The sequence below is a fragment of the Ciconia boyciana genome, chromosome 8, assembly GCF_034638445.1.
Source record: "Ciconia boyciana chromosome 8, ASM3463844v1, whole genome shotgun sequence".
Taxonomy (NCBI): Eukaryota; Metazoa; Chordata; class Aves; order Ciconiiformes; family Ciconiidae; genus Ciconia; species Ciconia boyciana.
Window position 1 is genome coordinate 53,535,819 of NC_132941.1, and position 11,201 is coordinate 53,547,019.

The window sequence follows — 11,201 nt, forward strand, 5'->3', positions numbered from 1 at the left end:
CTCGTGACACTGTAACCTGCCCGGTTCCCTCCCATCACCTCTGCCCACTGCCCCGTGCACGCGTGGGCGAATCCCCCCGGGTGAGCCGGGCAGGGCTGCGGGCCCCCTTTGCAGAGTGCCCCTCTCCTCCCCTCTTCCCCCGGCCCGCCGGGAGAGGCTGGGTTTGTCGAGCAGCCGGAGGGGTTTGATGAAACACACCATGAAGTGGAGGGCTGGGAAGGGCTTCCCCCAGGGCTGCGGTAGCGCAGGCCAGCTGGCCTTGGGAAACTGCCTTTGGCAGCCGCCTGATGGGAGAGCCAGCCATTGGAAATCCTAGGGGGAAAACATCAACCCTTCCACGGGTTTTATTGGACTCTTGGAAAAACAACAAGACTTGGTTTGCTGAACAATGTTTCCACTGGGAAATGCTGCCATTTAAAGCACAGTCCATACAGCAATATGCTGTGGGCAAAATGTTGCTCAGGGAGCAGGCAAGTCTTGGGAGCAGAGATCCTCGGGGTGGATGAGAGGCTGAAGTGTTGTCCCTAATTTGAGTGTGTGGCACCTTCGTCCCTTTCTTCTCCAAGCACTTGCAAGGCAGAGAAAGGCAACATGTGTTACCATGCAAGGCTTCCAGACCATGGCTCGCATCTTCCCTGGTCTTGCCCTGGGCTCATGCTGAGGCTGAAGAGAAGAGAATTAGGAATAAAGGTATGGGGTTAACTGCCTGCTTGGAGAATGGCTTTTGCCTAGGATCACAACATGCCATCGCCACCAAGTTGTTCACCTGGCCATTGCGAAGCACTTGAGCTCTGCTGAGCTTTATCTGCCCCTCGGGGTGCCCAGGGAAACCTGCTCACCCCGCTGTCCTCCGGTTCAACGGTGCTGCAGTAGAAGGTGGATTTCACAGAGTACGTCTGGCTCCAGACACGGTGAGGTCTGTAACAGTATTTCACTTTTCTCCAGCACATTCCAGATGAAGGCTACAAGGAATGGGGCCGACACTAACCACATCATAACAACCCTGCTCAGGATAGATATCCACATCGTGTCTCAGACAGGCAGCTAGAAGCACAAGGTGATTTCTTCCCGGCCAAGTCTATGGCAGAGTCCCTCAGAGAAGTGTTTAAGGTGTGTAGGATCTTTGCATCAGGATCCAAGCATCTCCCAGTTTTTAGCCGTTGCCCGGCACACCAGCGATGGGGACAGGCCTCCCAGCCCTGGCGCACGGACGGGGCAGTGGAGCAGAGCTGGGGAGGGCAGCTGGGAGATGCTGCACAGCCAGCACCTGAGCCAGGTCCCCCATAGCGAGTGTCCTGGCCCCGGGCATTTTTCCTCTTTGATTTTCTCACAAAAAGAACCCAGTTCCAACGCCGAGCCTCGGGCAATCCCTTGCTGGATTAGGATATTACAAACGTAGCTGCAAATCTACCAAGAAGTTTTTCAAGTTGCTGCTTTCCCTGCGGAGTCAGCACAGCAAAAGCCATGTCTAGGTGAGATGCTTCATCCCTTTTTTGAATTTTTTCATCTAATACCCTTGTCAAAGTCTTGCAGGCAGCTGCAGCTCAAATCATCCTGCATTTTTCTTGTGATTGCTTTGCCTGATATCATGGTGAGTATTCGTATCAAGTCGGTGCATGATAGATGGTTAGATTTATGCTGTATGTTGTGATCTGGGGGTATAAATGTATTTAAGTGACTTACTCAGCTTAAACACCAGCACTGTCTGCTGCTCCATCGTCAGCGTTGCAGGCAGAGAGAGATAAAATAGCAGTGGTAATTGTGGTGATGGAGTGTCACTGGCAAGTAATATGAGCACAAAGACCATTTTCAGAGACAGATGGAGTATAACTCCTCTGTAATTTCTCTTGAATTATTTTTAGAGTGGGACAGACTGAAAGCCCCTTGAGGAGAAGGGCAGCATGGAAGGTGTGAAGGGCTGGGAGCCTGAGCAAACATTAGGACTTCCAAAGAGTTTGAAGCTTATTTAAAAACAAAACAAAGGCAGAGAGAGAAGAAACCTAAAAGTGAGAGATGTGGTGATCCCAGAAGCACAGGGAAACTGTTTTCCAGGGAAACTCCTCCCAGAACTGGAGCAGAGTTTAGCGAGAGCCCTGGTGATAAATGCAGCCGGCTGGCTCACGGGGTTGTAACCACAGCTCAGGGCTGGGGCTGTGCATAAATCACTGTGGTGCCTTTACAGCCCTTTTATGCCATCTCCCTCCTTTAAACTGAAATTACTGGGTAGCTCAGGTGCCAAAGCCCCTTTGCCCCCAGCTTCCTGGGCTTCCCTGTTCTGCTTGCAGAGTTTAGGGGTGGCAGAAGCAGTCTGTCCTCCAAAAGGACTTCACTCCAGCGCTCACCTTGCCTCCAGGCTGGTGTGTCTGCCAGAGGGTTTTGACAGCCTTCTGCTGTGCAGAAGCAACGATGGAGAACAAACAACCCCCCAAAAGCCAAACGGTGTCAACTGGGGAGATTAAAATAATCAATGAGAAGGACAGGTGCGGTCAGTCTTTCTGGCCCAGAGAGTGAGCATGAGGGAGCAAACGTGTTTCCTCTGTGATACGTGGTAGCTTTTGACAACGGGATGACATTTTAGCTTGCTTGGTGAGCAGGGGATAGAGATAGACTAATGAGGAGCAGGAAGAAGTTGGGATGCAAAGCCAGGGACTCCTGGGAGACCCACAAGGAACATTTGCATAATCTTAACATCTTCCTTTGGCCCAAATCCCCAAAGTCTCCTTCCTGGGATCTTCACAAACTCTTCCTCTGAACGTTGCTGTAACAACACCCTCCTCTCCCCTCCCTGTATTTTCTTGTAATAGCTCTTATGGGGCTATTAGTAAAGGTTTGGTGCAAGGTGCCAGTCCTTGAGGAACTGGTTAAGAGTGTTTCCAGTACAAAACTGGGTTCCTCTTTTGTAGTGCAACATGCAAGTGTAATGATTGTATCCTGCACAGCAAAATTAATCAGCGAACTTTGCTGGGGGAGAAAAGAAAGGAGGAAAGAGGTGTGCAGCAGGTCTAGTGCAAAGAGTGGAACATCTTTCTTTTGTGCTGGGGCTGCAAACCCTTCTCGCATTTGCGATATACTGGCCAAATGTACAGCCAAGAGGTAGTCTCACTTGTGAGGTCTCAAAGATTTAAAATGATGCTCAGGAGAGCACGGGCTAAAGAGAATGAACAAAGGGTCATGGGCAGTGACTGAGCCACCAGGACAGACTTTCCCTGGCCACAAGCAAGTCTGAAGTGTCCAGATGAGCTGCAAGGACTCTGGTTTTTGAGTTGGATGAGAAAAGGATCATTGCCCATCTCATTGCCCAGAGTGTCCCTACATGTAACCAGATATTATGGGAAGGGAAATAACAGAGAAGTTGATCATTGAAGTAAACAGCATCATTCTTTATCATTAGAGAAATAATATTAGTAAGAGTCCTAAATTGCCTCACGTGAGAGCTGCTGTGCCAGGGCAGGCTCTTCCCCAGCCCTGGGGTGCTCATCTCCCTGGTTCTTGCATGTGGGTGAGTGGTGGCAGCTGGGGACTTCAAGGCACCCAGGACCACCATACGCTCTCAGATGAGAAATGACTGCACTGTGTTGCCACTGGCAGGACTCCTCCTCCCCTGCTGCTTGGGCAGGGGCACAGCGCACACTTGCTCTGAATGTCACTTTTCTTAATTTAACCAAAAGTGGTGTTATTAACGCAAGAAGAATAGCGCAGCTGTGCCAACGTGCTGCTCCTCAGCACTGCTGCATGTTCAGGATGGGAAAGCTGCTCTGACTTACAGAGCTGAAGGTATATTTCCCTCCTTCTTCCTAATTTTATTTTATTTTGTTACATTTTTGCAATTATCCCCTCTGGGGCTATAATTTTTGTTTAATATGTAATTCATTTTTAAAGGCAAAGTCATTACAGTTTTGGAACTATGGATAGGTTTTATTTTTATTATTTTTTTAATACAGCAGCCATAAGCAATTTTAAAGCACTGCTTCACTATATAAAACGATCTTCCCTTATGATTTGATGTTGATACTGCAGCTTGATTTATTTTGAAGGACTGCAGCAAATGGCATAAATGCTTAAAAGATAATTTTGTCGGTGATGGACGTATGGGTAGCGTACGCACAGCACATATTTAAAAGACAGGACGGCAAGGCAAGTATTGTTCTGCAGCCAAGATTTCCTGGTGTATACAGGGTATAGTGGTAACTCCTTCAGCCTGGAAGGGTCGTGATCTTCCAGCCTTGATTTGGGTGCTTGACCCAGGGTCAGTCTGGCACCAGGTTTAAAGCAGATGGGCAAATTATTTTGATCCTGTCTCAGGAATGGGTTGTGTAGGTGGCTAGAAGGGTTTAGCTGAGGCCCAGATGTGGAGGATTTAGGGGAAGAGATGGGACGGACAGAGCTGCAGGAGCGCAGAGGAGCAGCGGTAGACATTCAGGGCCTGTGGCAGGAGCAGGGCCACAGGAGCAACCATAAAACATGTATGGAGGGGTCCTGGGCTTGGTCCTCTGTGTCCTCCTCTGTTGCCCCCCTTCCCTCTGCCATCACTGTGCCACCTCCTGTGCAGCAAGGCTGTCCCAGGGATGCTGTACGCGGGTGAGGGGTTCCCACCTGTTCCCAGGCTACGTGTAGGAGCATGGCCTCTTTGTGCCAGGCTCTCTGCGAGCTGCCTGGACTGAATGTGATGTATTTCAGCACTGGGAGCTCAGCATGTTCCTTCTCTAATACCTAACTGGAATTTGACTTAGGAAGGGGAGTCTCTATCTAGGCATCAAAACCAATGAGGACAACCAAACAGGTAGTAGGAAGGCTTGCTGAAGCCCAGCTAAAAGTGTTCAGAAACCAAATCCTGAAGTCCAAAAGGAAGCAGGAGGTCTGGCTGGACAACAGTGGTTGGCTCAGGAGCCTTTCCACCTGATTCATCCCTATGCCCATGCATGTGGTGCTTGCTGCCTGATAACCACCTTCACAGCCTCCTGGAAGGCTCCTGTGCCCTCTTCCAGCCCCAGGCAGTTGTGTCTCTGTGCTTTGCAAGTGCAATGGGTTATGACCCCTGCTTTCCTGCCAGCCAGGGCATGGGGTACCTCTGGGATGGGTAGCCTGGACCTCTGTAAAATGCAGAAGTGTCAAAGCCTGGGTGGGTCTGAGGGTGCAGGAGGAGCTGATTGAAGGAGATGCTCCTGTACGAGGTGGGCTGAGGCTTTTTGCCATGCTCCTCTCCAGCACGCATTATCTGAACGGCATCAGGCAGGTCCTTGTACCAACAGATTACTCGGCCTCCCTTCAGTTTTCTGATTTGCAGTGAAGGCATAACCAGGTTATGCTGTCCGGCTCTGCTGCAGTCCTGCTGCTGTTGCCCAGCCCTGTGCCTAGAGTCTACCTTCGTCCATCACCATCAGTCCTGTGCCATTTCTCTGCAGGACAGAAATGTGGGTGCAGTTGTGGTAGCACCTTCCTGCGGGTCTCTCCTCCCCCTGCTCAGCTGAAGGGTTTTTCTTTGGGTGAAGCCCAGAGGGTGTAGCTGTGGGGTCATTAAATAGGGGCCAGACACTGGGGTTATGCGAGGCATTCAAGTGTCACCACCCTGACGGATGCTTCGGTATACTGTCATTAACATCTGATTTGTGGGAAGATAAATGTGGTTGGCAGCAGCTATCATTTGTGCTAAAAGTAAACACAGCTTTTAGTCAATAATATAACTTTTGTGCTCTCACACAATGTAACTTATTGGGGAAGCCCTGCTGCTAGCGGCCATGCGCACTCCTCTGCTCTGCCTGTACGGGCAGGAAGGTTGGTTTTATTTCTTCCTTTTGGAGCAGGACCCACGTCCTCATTTTCTGGCTCTTCTGTCCTTAATGTACAACAAAATATAGTTATTTGTGTGGAACCTGCCACAAAGAAGGGTTCAGTGGGAGGAGAGGAAAAGAGATGGTGTGAGGTGGGGGAGGAGGGGGCAGGAGGTAGCAGAGCAGGGAGGAGCGGGAGGGAAGAGAAGGGGATGAAGATATATTTAAGCAAGCAGAAAGGCTGCTTTGTGCTTTCGCAGTCTGACTGGAGAGAGGTGAAGGAGACTAGCCCTCTGACAGCACTGCTGTAGAGGGCTGAATATCGCTGCCCCTGGCAGGGCAGGGTTGTGCCACCACTGTGGCTGGGAGCTGTGTGAGCCAGCTCTGAAGGGTTTCCCTGTATGGGGTGGCCCCTGGCCAGGGGAGGGCTGATGTTCTGTCATTTGGTCCCTGCTGAAGTTGTTTCTGTGAGGTTTCTGGAAGCCTCTCTTAAGTAGAGATTGATTGATTTATTTATTTTCCTCCTGGTGGATGAAATGCAGACCGCGTGACAGATGTGCTGGTGATGTGTTTGTTTGAAGTTTGCATCAAACGTCTTTGGTCTGGAAACCTCAAGTGCAGGCTCCTCTCTGGCCCCGCTCTCCCCTCCCAAGCTCACCAGCTCAGAGCAGGGCAAACTGCACCGAGGCAAATTAGAAAGATTTGGGTGACTGCGCTCAGCTCAGCGTCTCCCAGCCTCTGCTGCTCCGGCGTCCCCAGAGAGCCCTGGTGCAGGGAAGGGGCTTAGCTCTTCAGAGCTGCATTCCCACAGCCTTGCTGGCCCTCCTCTCCCATAACCCAGATTTGTCTCCCAGGGCTGGACATCCAGCCACTGCACTGAATATCCTCCGAGCTTTGTCTGCTCCAGCCCTGTCTCCTCCAGCTTCTGTGGTGTGATGAATTTAGCAGGGAGTTAACCTCCTCTGCCTCCGCCCCAGCTCTAAGCATCCCCTGAATGGAAGATCTGTGCAAGGAATTGGACATGTCTCCTGCTGCTAACATAACCCTGGGCAAAATCTGTTTTATAGCCAAAGGGGACCTTTAAAAACTATATGTATGTATTCAGGGCTTCTCCACTGGCAATAGGGAATTTTCATAGGGCAGTAATGAACACTTTCCTGTCTTTGTAGAGGATTTATTTTTTTTTTAATGCTTCAGACTCTTGCACTATGATAAGGGGCAGGACTATTGAAACAGAAGGACAAATTCTTGGCTGCCTCCCTGTGAGGTACTTCAGGTTCAGTATAAACTGTTGAAGTAATGGGACACCTCACACAGCTGCGCCATTTTCCTGACTTCCAATGAGGTGAGACAGCGAGTACCTCACCAACCATGGAGGCTGTGGCAGTCTAATGTGACGTATCTAAGGATGATTAATCATGAGAAATAGCCTGGCCATTTAGCTAGCTCAGGTTCCAGTTGCTGTATTGGTTTGTCTGGGGTGTGCAAAATGTAGTGCAGTGGGACTGTAGGCAGGGCAGGATGCTGGCGCTGGTGTCAGCGCAGCTCTGCGGACTTGCACCAGCGTAAACTCTAGAGCAGAAGGGTGCTGGCCAAAGAACAGGGAACGAGGGTGTTGCAGTGCAAGGGGTGGGCAATGTGCCCAATGTCCTGTCTGAGTCAGACCAAGTCCAAGCCCAGGAGCTGGGGCAAATAATGGGGAGCAGCCTTTGTACAGCCCGGCAGGAGCTTTTCTCCATCCTCTATCAAACTGTGCCAAGGTGTGTCAGCACATCACTGTCCAGCTCTTCCAAATGCCTGATTTAGCTCAAGGGACTTATTTAACCCCTATCAGACTGAAGTAAAAACTGTAGCTCTCCCTTCTGTCCTCTTTTTTCCCCTCTTTCTCCTGACTTGGTGCAACTGGACTGTCCTTTCTTGTGTCCTGCCCTGTACGTCTCCCTGAAAGCAGCATTCAGACAGAGGTGATGGATAGCACTTTCTAAAGAAGGCACGCTGAGCCTGGGCAGATCGTGAGCTCTCTCCTGAAGCTGCTATGCACACACTGGGTGAACTGGTCACTGGAACCCTGGCACGATCGTTCTTTGCCCAGTGTGGCAGAAAAGCTGCGACACAGGAGATGCTCAGTCCCTTGCTGTGGCTTCTGTGGAGGTGGCCCATCCAGGAGAGTGGCTCACGGAGGGTTGCTGGAGCACCCCAAACCCCAGGGCTGCTGCAGGAGTGAGAGGCAGACAGGCATAACTCATGTTGTCCCCAGATGCTCCATTTGTTTTTTCCCTCCAGTGACACCGTGCACAAGCAGAGGGGACTGATGCTGTGGCAGATCTGCCTGTCTCCAGGCTCAAGGCAGGTGCTGATCCCACTGCTCCAGCAGGATCGGAGCACGTGGTGCTGCCTTTGATGTTAAAGAAGTGACAGGACTCATCACGAGGAGCCTGGGTGCTGCAAGCATGGCAGGTGAGGAACGGCTGAGGAAAGCCATGTGCTGGAAAAGAAAATAGCTGCTCTCTGTGCAGCAGCTGCTTTTCCCTTCACCATCTGGCTCAGGAGCTGCTCCCTGTTGCCACGTAGTGCAGCGGATGTGCTCTGAGCTCCCTTGTGCTGTGCTCAGCCCTAAGTGCCTAGAGGACTGAGTCCTCCTTGGTCTGCCTGGGGGGAGAGCAAACTCCAAGAGGGCTCCCATCTTCTTCTAACTTTACTCTCTTACGTGCATTGTGGGGGAGCTGTTTGCAGATTAAGACTGAGCTGCTAAAGCAGACAATTTCAGAACTTCTACAGGACCTTGCTCTTTGCTTTGATTTCCTCCACCTGAAATCTCTGGGGAGAGGTTATTCAGCTGTTTGAACCACTGTTTTGATCTGCTGTGCCAATGCCTCTGCCGATACCTGTTGTTTCTGTGATACGAGTGCAGACAGAAAGCAGAACCACTCCTCTGCTTCTCTCTGCAACTGACTGAAGAAAGCAAAACGTCTCCATCTAATTGCTAGAGATGAGTTTATTCTGGGTACTAGTGAGGGGCTTGTAAGCTTCTGGACAGTCCTCCAAATGTCTATGCACTTGCAGAAACCAGGGAAGCTTAAAGTGAAACAGGAGCCAGGGAAAATGGAGTGCGAATTAGAGCAATGCATAAATGTGGGTAAACTCTGGAGAGGAGGCTCTGCCACTAAGCTGTGTGCTGGGGTATGAAGAAGGACAAAGCTGCTTTCTCTCAGCAGCCTGACTGTGTTGCTTCATTACTGGCTTAGCTGGAAGAGCCCACAGAAAGCATTTGGGTGCAGCCGGGAGCTAATTGTGCTGTTTTTCTCCCCAGCCCACCTAATCTTCTCCATTGATGTTTCTGCAGCCTTCCCCTTCTCTTTTAAAATTAAGGCTATTGTTTTTCCTGTTGAGGAGCTGCCACTAAAGAATGTAGCCTTGGAGGCATATAAACTTTTCTCTGTCACTTTCTAACTTAAAAATACAGACAGTCTTTATGAATGAAAAAGAAATTTCATAGAAACGTTGAATGCTATTACAGCTGGCTGGGAGTTTTCTAATGAAATGCTTTTTAGCAGAATATGCCGACTTGTTGAAACTGAAACTCTTCAAATACATATGCTTATTTTAACAAAACTTGCAGTGACAAGGTGCTCTCAGCTCCATGACAAAATTTCTGGCTAGAAATGGAGGAGAAGGAGCTGGGGCAGCTAATAATGCCCTGGTGCTGGGGTGTTTGCTTCTGATGGGGGGTGCTCTGGCCAGACCAACCACTGTAACTCTGGGTGCCTTGAGGAACTGGCTTCATGGTGGGGGAAGAATGTCCCCTTCAGCTGTCATTGAGCCTCAGTCCTGTCTCACGACTTGTCTCTTCCATGCAGTGTCCATTGTAACGTAATGCCGAACCAGGATACATCAATCCCTGGAGTCCCCGTGGGTCTTGTGGGGGGAGCAATCAGTGAGTCACGTGCAGCTGCACTGCAAGGTGCCATTTTCTATGAAACAAAGATGCTTTTTAAGGCCAAACTAGATTCCCTCATGAAGGAGGGATGAAAAGGAGGCAGGGGGCAGCTGGGGAGAGAATGCCACCAGAAAGGCTATTCTTTGGTTTGGGGTTAAAAGCAGATTTCTGTGCATTTTGGCTGTAAGCCTCGTTAAGTGCAGCTCTAGGCAGCCTGGAGCTCTGTGACAAGCACTAATTTTGAGAGATTGTTCTTTGCTGGTGGACAATTACACACCGATCGCAGCAGGAATCTGAGCATGGCTAATCTAAATGGCCTGGCATGTTGCTATTCAGGAAGTAATGTTTTTTGATTTGTTAATGTTATAGAGCATTTACCCTGTACAATAAAAGTTCAAATGTTCTCCCCAGGTTTCATTATTTCTCAGGTTTACTCAGTAAAGTCAGGAATGAAATACACGGGCACCAACGTTGTTTACAATTAGCAGAAAATTGCCATTTTACTGTAGCTAACCACTCTTGCGTGTGCCACCTATAGCACTTGGAAGCAGACAGGCTCTTGCCTGAGGCCTGTTCCTGGTGGGTCTTGAATCACTAAATCCCTGTGCTGAGCTCTGCTGAGTCCCACAGACCAAGAGGACCTGCTGACGGCTGGCAGCCCAAGGGACCTGCATCTCAAACAAGCAGCTCTTTGTGAACATGGTGTCCTTGGGACTGTGCATATGTCATTGTCAGATGGAAGCTGTAGGGTAGGCGGCAGAAAGAGAAATTAATATGTACTAAGGCATATTTTTTTCCTGGTAATGTACCACAGGAATGAGAGGTTCTGGGCAAAAGTCTAACTGAGCTGTTTGGTGTCTGTCTGTCACAACTGAGAGCAGTTTTGACGTTTGGAGATTGCTCTGCACGTGGATAGTACTGCTTCTCTCGCTGAGCAGCATTGCCCAAAGGTCAGTGCCATCCGCCACGAGTACAAGACCTCAGCCAGCTTATGATGTTGCTGCCTCGTGCTGTGAATTCAGCTACAAAGAGGTCATTGATATTTGGGATGTATTTGACTGGACAGTTGCCTGGAAATTGGTTCATTTTCTCTCCCTCTCTCCAGGGAACTGGTGCTTGGATCATATGTCTGAGAGTTTGGTTGAGTTGCTCCTGGCCCTGTGTGCTGGTTTTGGCTGGGATAGAGTTAATTTTCTTTATAGTAGTTTGTATGGGGCTATGTTTTGGATTTGTGCTGAAAACAGTGTTGATAATACAGAGATGTTTTAGTTGTTGCTAAGTGGTGCTTATACTAAATCAAGGACTTTTCAGCTTCCCATGCTCTGCCAGGTGCAGAAGAAGTTGGGAGGGGGCACAGCTGGGACAGCTGACCCAAACTGGCCAAAGGGCTATTCCATATCATATGGCGTCATGCTCAGTACATAAAGCTGGGAAGAGGAAGGAAGGGGGGGATGTTCGGAGTGATGGCGTTTGTCTTCCCAAGTACCCGTTAGGCG